The sequence below is a fragment of the Primulina eburnea genome, chromosome 4 (assembly GCF_022965805.1).
Source record: "Primulina eburnea isolate SZY01 chromosome 4, ASM2296580v1, whole genome shotgun sequence".
Lineage (NCBI taxonomy): Eukaryota > Viridiplantae > Streptophyta > Magnoliopsida > Lamiales > Gesneriaceae > Primulina > Primulina eburnea.
This window is the reverse complement of record NC_133104.1, coordinates 12,313,349-12,319,083: the sequence shown is the minus strand read 5'-3', so window position 1 is coordinate 12,319,083 and position 5,735 is coordinate 12,313,349. Positions and strand designations below refer to the sequence as shown.

Here is a 5,735-nt window from a genome sequence, read left to right as displayed (position 1 = left end):
TTGGGGGAAGTGCACTTGACGACCCTAATTCTCATATAGCTGACTTTCTTGAAATTTGTGATACTTTTAAGTTTAATGGCGTGTCTGATGATGCTGTTCGTTTGCGCTTATTTCCATTTTCACTGAAAGATAAAGCTAAGTCGTGGTTAAACTGTTTGCCTGTAGGGTCTATCACTACATGGGAGGATATGGCAAAGGCATTCCTGATCAAGTACTTTCCTCCGTCGAAGACTATGAAGCTTAGAGCCGACATTACTACGTTTGCTCAATATGAGAACGAGTCACTTTACGAGGCATGGGAGCGTTACAAGGACTTGTTGAGGAGATGTCCACACCATGAGCTACCGCTTGGGTTAGTTATTCAAACTTTCTACTATGGTCTTATTACTCCTAACCGTACTATGATAGATGCTGCTGCATGTGGTAACTTACTGAGAAAGACGGCTGAGGAAGGATATGAGTTATTGGAGGAGATGGCTGGGAGTAGCTATCATCCTCAGTCTGATAGGCAGAGACGAGGTGCTGGAGTTCATCAAGTTAATGATTTGTCTGCAGTTTCAGCACAGTTAGAGGCTTTGAGTAGAAAGATTGATGGGATGAGCATGAGTGGGTCGGCTATGCGTCTGCAAGAAATTTTCTGTGATAAGTGTGGGGGTGAGCATGACGTGCAGGATTGCCAAGATGGCAATCCATTTTATGTGCCTGAGGGAGCACCGGTGAAACAAGTGAGATTCCAGAACCGTCCTAGAAATGACCCTTATTCGAATACATACAATCCGGGATGGAGGAATCACCCAAACTTTTTGTGGGGAGGCCAAAACAGCCAAAATCGCCAACAAAGAGGTCCACCATATGGGATGCACCAAGGATTCAAACCAGAGCCGCCTCGGGAGGAGAAGTCCAATTTAGAGCAAATGATGACTAAATTTATTTCTGCAACGGAGACGAGATTTCAGAATCAAGATGCATCCATAAAGGGGTTAGAGAATCAGATTGGACAATTGGCAAAGTTGATTTCTAATAGGGAGCAAGGAGCTTTGCCAAGCAACACGGAAACTAACCCAAGAGAGCATGTGAAGGCTGTGGAATTGCGGAGTGGAAAAGCACTCGAGTCTCATGAGGAAAAGACCAAGCATGGCGAGGATGAGGTGGAAAATCGAGGAGGTAAGTCTTCTAACTCTACATTTACACCTATTGCACAAAACAAAATTGTTATCCCTCCACCTTTCCCTGCCGCATTGAAGAAAGCTAAATTAGATGCACAATTTGGTAAATTTCTTGAGATATTTAAGAAATTGCATATTAACATTCCTTTTGCTGATGCTTTATTGAATATGCCAAGTTATGCAAAATTCTTGAAAGATATCTTAGCAAATAAGCGGAAGCTAGAAGATCACATGATGGTGAATTTGACTGAAAATTGCTCCGCTTTAGTTCAAAACAAGATGCCTCCTAAGCAAAAAGATCCAGGGAGTTTCTCTATACCTTTCATTATTGGTGACATTAATTTTCATAGAGCTCTATGTGATCTGGGTGCGAGTATTAATCTGATGCCTTTTTCTGTGTTTAGGAGACTGGGCTTAGGTGAACCCAAGCCAACTAGGATGTCGCTGCAGCTGGCTGACAGATCTGTCAAGTATCCACGTGGGATTATCGAAGATGTTTTGGTGAAAGTGGATAAGTTCATTTTCCCTGCAGATTTTGTGATACTTGACATGGAGGAAGATGTAGAGATGCCTTTGATCCTAGGAAGACCGTTTCTGGCTACAGGGAAAGCACTAATTGATGTTGAAGAGGGGAAGTTGAGACTGAGAGTGGGAGAAGAAGAAATTATTTTTGATGTTTTCAATACTCTCAAGCACACAATGCACAACGATAGTTGCTTTCGTATTGATGTCTTGGATTCTCTTGTTTGTGATTTTGTGCAGGATGGATTGAAAGAACCATTGGAGGCCACTCTCACTACTGAAAAGCAGGAGGACGAGCTAGACGAGGAAAAGATGGAGATGGTAGCTCATCTCAATGCCATTCCACCTTGGAGAAAGCAAGTGAGGCTTAGACTAGAGGAATTGGGAGACAGAAAAGATTTAATGCCTCAGAGGTCAAGCCTAGAGGAGCCACCTACTTTGGAGCTCAAACCACTACCTCCACATCTCAAGTACGTATACTTAGGAGAAAATAATAAATTACCTTTATTATTTCCTCTTCTTTGACATATGACATGGAGAGTAAACTCTTGGGAGTCCTCAAGGAGCATAAAGGCGCATTCGCTTGGAAGGTTGCGGACATAAAAGGGATAAGTCCTTCAATTTGCATGCACAAAATTCTGATGGAAGATCAATACTCACCTCTAGCACAACCACAAAGGAGACTCAATCCAAAGATGCAAGAGGTAGTAAAAGCTGAAACGATTAAACTTCTGGATGCAGGTATTATCTATCCTATCTCTGATAGTGCGTGGGTAAGTCCTGTACAATGTGTGCCAAAAAAGGGTGGGATTACTGTTATTACTAATGAAAAAAATGAGTTGATTCCCACTAGAATTGTTACGGGTTGGCGTGTGTGCATAGATTATAGGAAATTGAATGATGCAACCCGTAAAGATCACTTTCCCTTGCCATTTATCGATCAAATGATTGAACGTTTAGCAGGTCATGAATTTTATTGCTTTCTAGATGGATATTCGGGATACAATCAAATCACAATTGCACCTGAGGACCAAGAGAAAACTACTTTCACTTGCCCTTATGGTACTTTTGCGTTTAGGCGTATGCCCTTTGGTTTGTGCAATGCACCTGCAACGTTTCAGAGATGCATGACTGCTATCTTTCATGACATGATTGGAAATGGCCTTGAAATTTTTATGGATGATTTCTCTATTTTTGGCTCCTCATTTAATGAATGTTTAGAGAACTTGAATTTGGTATTAATTAGATGTGAAGAGAGCAATTTGGTGTTGAATTGGGAGAAGTGTCATTTTATGGTTCAAGAGGGAATTGTTTTAGGATACAAGGTATCAGAGAATGGAATGGAGGTTGACAAGGCCAAGGTGGAAGTAATCAAAAACCTACCACCACCGGCATCAGTGAAAGGAGTCAGGAGTTTCCTAGGGCATGCTGGTTTCTATAGGCGGTTCATTAAAGATTTTTCAAAAATTGCTAAACCGTTATCCTCTTTGTTGATGAAAGATGTGGAATTTAATTTTGATTCTACTTGTCTGCAGGCATTCGAGATACTCAAGGAAAGCTTGGTGACAGCACCTGTTCTGACTGCCCCTGATTGGGAGTTACCGTTTGAGGTGATGTGCGATGCTAGTGATACAGCTGTGGGTGCGGTGCTGGGTCAAAGAAAGAACAAGGTATTTCATACCATCTACTATGCAAGTAAGAATTTAAATGATGCTCAATTGAATTACGCTACTACTGAAAAGGAATTACTTGCTATAGTATTTGCTTTCGATAAATTTCATGCATACCTTGTTCTGTGTAAAGTAACGGTGTATACGGATCATTCTGCCCTAAAATACTTGCTTGCTAAGAAAGATGCGAAACCTAGATTGATTCGGTGGATCTTACTATTGCAAGAATTTGATCTCGAAATTCGAGATAAAAAGGGGGTGGAAAATGTAGTTGCTGATCATCTGTCTAGGCTTGAGCATGTTAGAGTTAAGTGCGTCGATGATGATATAGATGACTGGTTTCCTGATGAACAATTACTTGAGATAAATGCATACCCGTGGTATGCCGATTTTGCTAACTTTCTTGTCACTGGCACACCTCCACCTAATTTCTCGTTTCACCAAAGAAAGAAATTCTTTTCAGACGTGAAATACTATTTTTGGGAGGAACCGTTTTTGTTTAAGATCTGTGCAGACTCCATGATAAGAAGATGTGTGGCGGAAGAGGAAACCAATCAAATTCTGAACCATTGTCATGACCGTGAGGTAGGTGGTCACTTTGGACCCATACGGACGGCATCTAAGGTACTTGAATGTGGCTTCTATTGGCCAACTCTTTTTAAGGATGCTCGTTTGTATGTTCTCAATTGTGATAGATGCCAACGCACAGGTAATATTTCCAACCTTCATGAGATGCCTTTAACTAATATTGTTGAGTGTGAAATATTTGATGTGTGGGGTATTGATTTTATGGGTCCGTTTCCTGTGTCTTTTGCAAAGAAATTTATTTTGGTGGCAGTGGAGTATGTATCGAAATGGGTGGAGGCGGAGGCTTGTGCCACTAATGATGCACAAGTGGTGTTAAAATTTTAGAAGAAACGTATTTTTAATCGATTTGGTACACCACGTGCAATCATAAGTGATGGTGGCACCCATTTTTGCAACAAAATTTTTGATAAACTGTTGGGCAAATATGGTGTCACCCACAAAGTTTCCACTCCATACCATCCCCAAACGAGTGGACAAGTTGAAGTGTCCAATCGGGAAATTAAGAGGATTTTGGAGAAGACGGTCAATGTGAATAGGAAGGACTGGTCCGTTCGGTTAGATGATGCTTTGTGGGCTTATCGTACTGCATTTAAAACACCTATAGGCACTACACCGTATAGGTTACTTTTTGGTAAAGCATGTCATCTACCAGTAGAATTAGAGCATAGAGCATATTGGGCGACCAAAGCACTAAACTTTGATTTTGCTCTTGCAGGTGAAAAACGGTTGCTGCAGTTGAATCAGTTAGATGAATTCCGAGGAAGAGCTTATGATCTTGCACTGTCCTACAAGGAACGCACCAAACGAGCCCATGATAAGCACATTGTAAGAAGGGAATTTAAAGTGGGTGAAGCGGTGTTGTTGTACAATTCTCGCCTGCAACTCTTTCCGGGCAAACTAAAATCAAGGTGGTCAGGGCCATTCACTATCGCCAAGGCGTTCCCATCGGGTGCAGTGGTATTACATGATGGAAAGGAAGGGACGTTTACTGTGAATGCCCAAAGATTGAAGCACTATCTTGGTGGCACAATTGAGCCACAAATTGGAGTCACTCGACTCCATGACAGTCCTTGAGGACATGGGTGAAAAGTCTAGCTCTAGACTCTAAATTGAGAACTACTTCTACTCCTTATATTGTTTTAATTTCATTTTATTTATTTTTTATCGCATCATTTGCATTTAGGTCATTGCATGGCATGGCATTCGTGTTTTTCGCCGAAGCTTCTCGCTAGGGCGGTCAAAAGTGACCGCCCCAGCGAGCTTTCGTTTTGGTTTCAGTCATCGGTTAGCCGAAACATCTCGCTAGGGCGGTCACCAGCGAAGACTCATACTTTTCAAATAGTTTTTTTCCGAAACTACTCGCTAGGGCGGTCAAAAGTGACCGCCCCAGCGAGGACTCGTATCTTTAAAAATTTTGTTTCCCGAAACTACTCGCTAGGGCGGACACTTTTGACCGCCCTAGCGAGTCGCGCAGATATAAAACGTTTTCCCCTTCTCTTTCTTCCTCACTTCGAACCCTACTCCCCTCCTCTCGTTTTTCCGGCGCCCCCATCCCTTTTGTGTGCATAATATTCATTATTTGGCAATTTTTCAGGGCAAAGACTCCACCTTGGTCTCTCCTCTCCACAGGGAAGCATTTAGGCGACAAATTCTTCTTCTCCGGTCATCTTCTATAGATTCCGGCGACATCTCCGGCGACCCTCAAGAATTTTTCCGGCGATATTCATACCTTGTGCACTCTGGTCTTGCCATGGCACCCAAACGATCCAAGGTAACTCACGGTGCCTCT

The 5,735-nt window shown here is 42.2% G+C and overlaps 1 non-coding gene across 1 annotated transcript; it reads right to left on the bottom strand.

Moving 5' to 3' along the window:
* Positions 1 to 236: 236 nt before the first annotated feature.
* LOC140831261 (small nucleolar RNA R71) lies at positions 237 to 343 on the bottom strand. Its single transcript, XR_012117836.1, has one exon. It is a non-coding gene; the product is annotated as a small nucleolar RNA R71 (small nucleolar RNA).
* Positions 344 to 5,735: the final 5,392 nt, after the last annotated feature.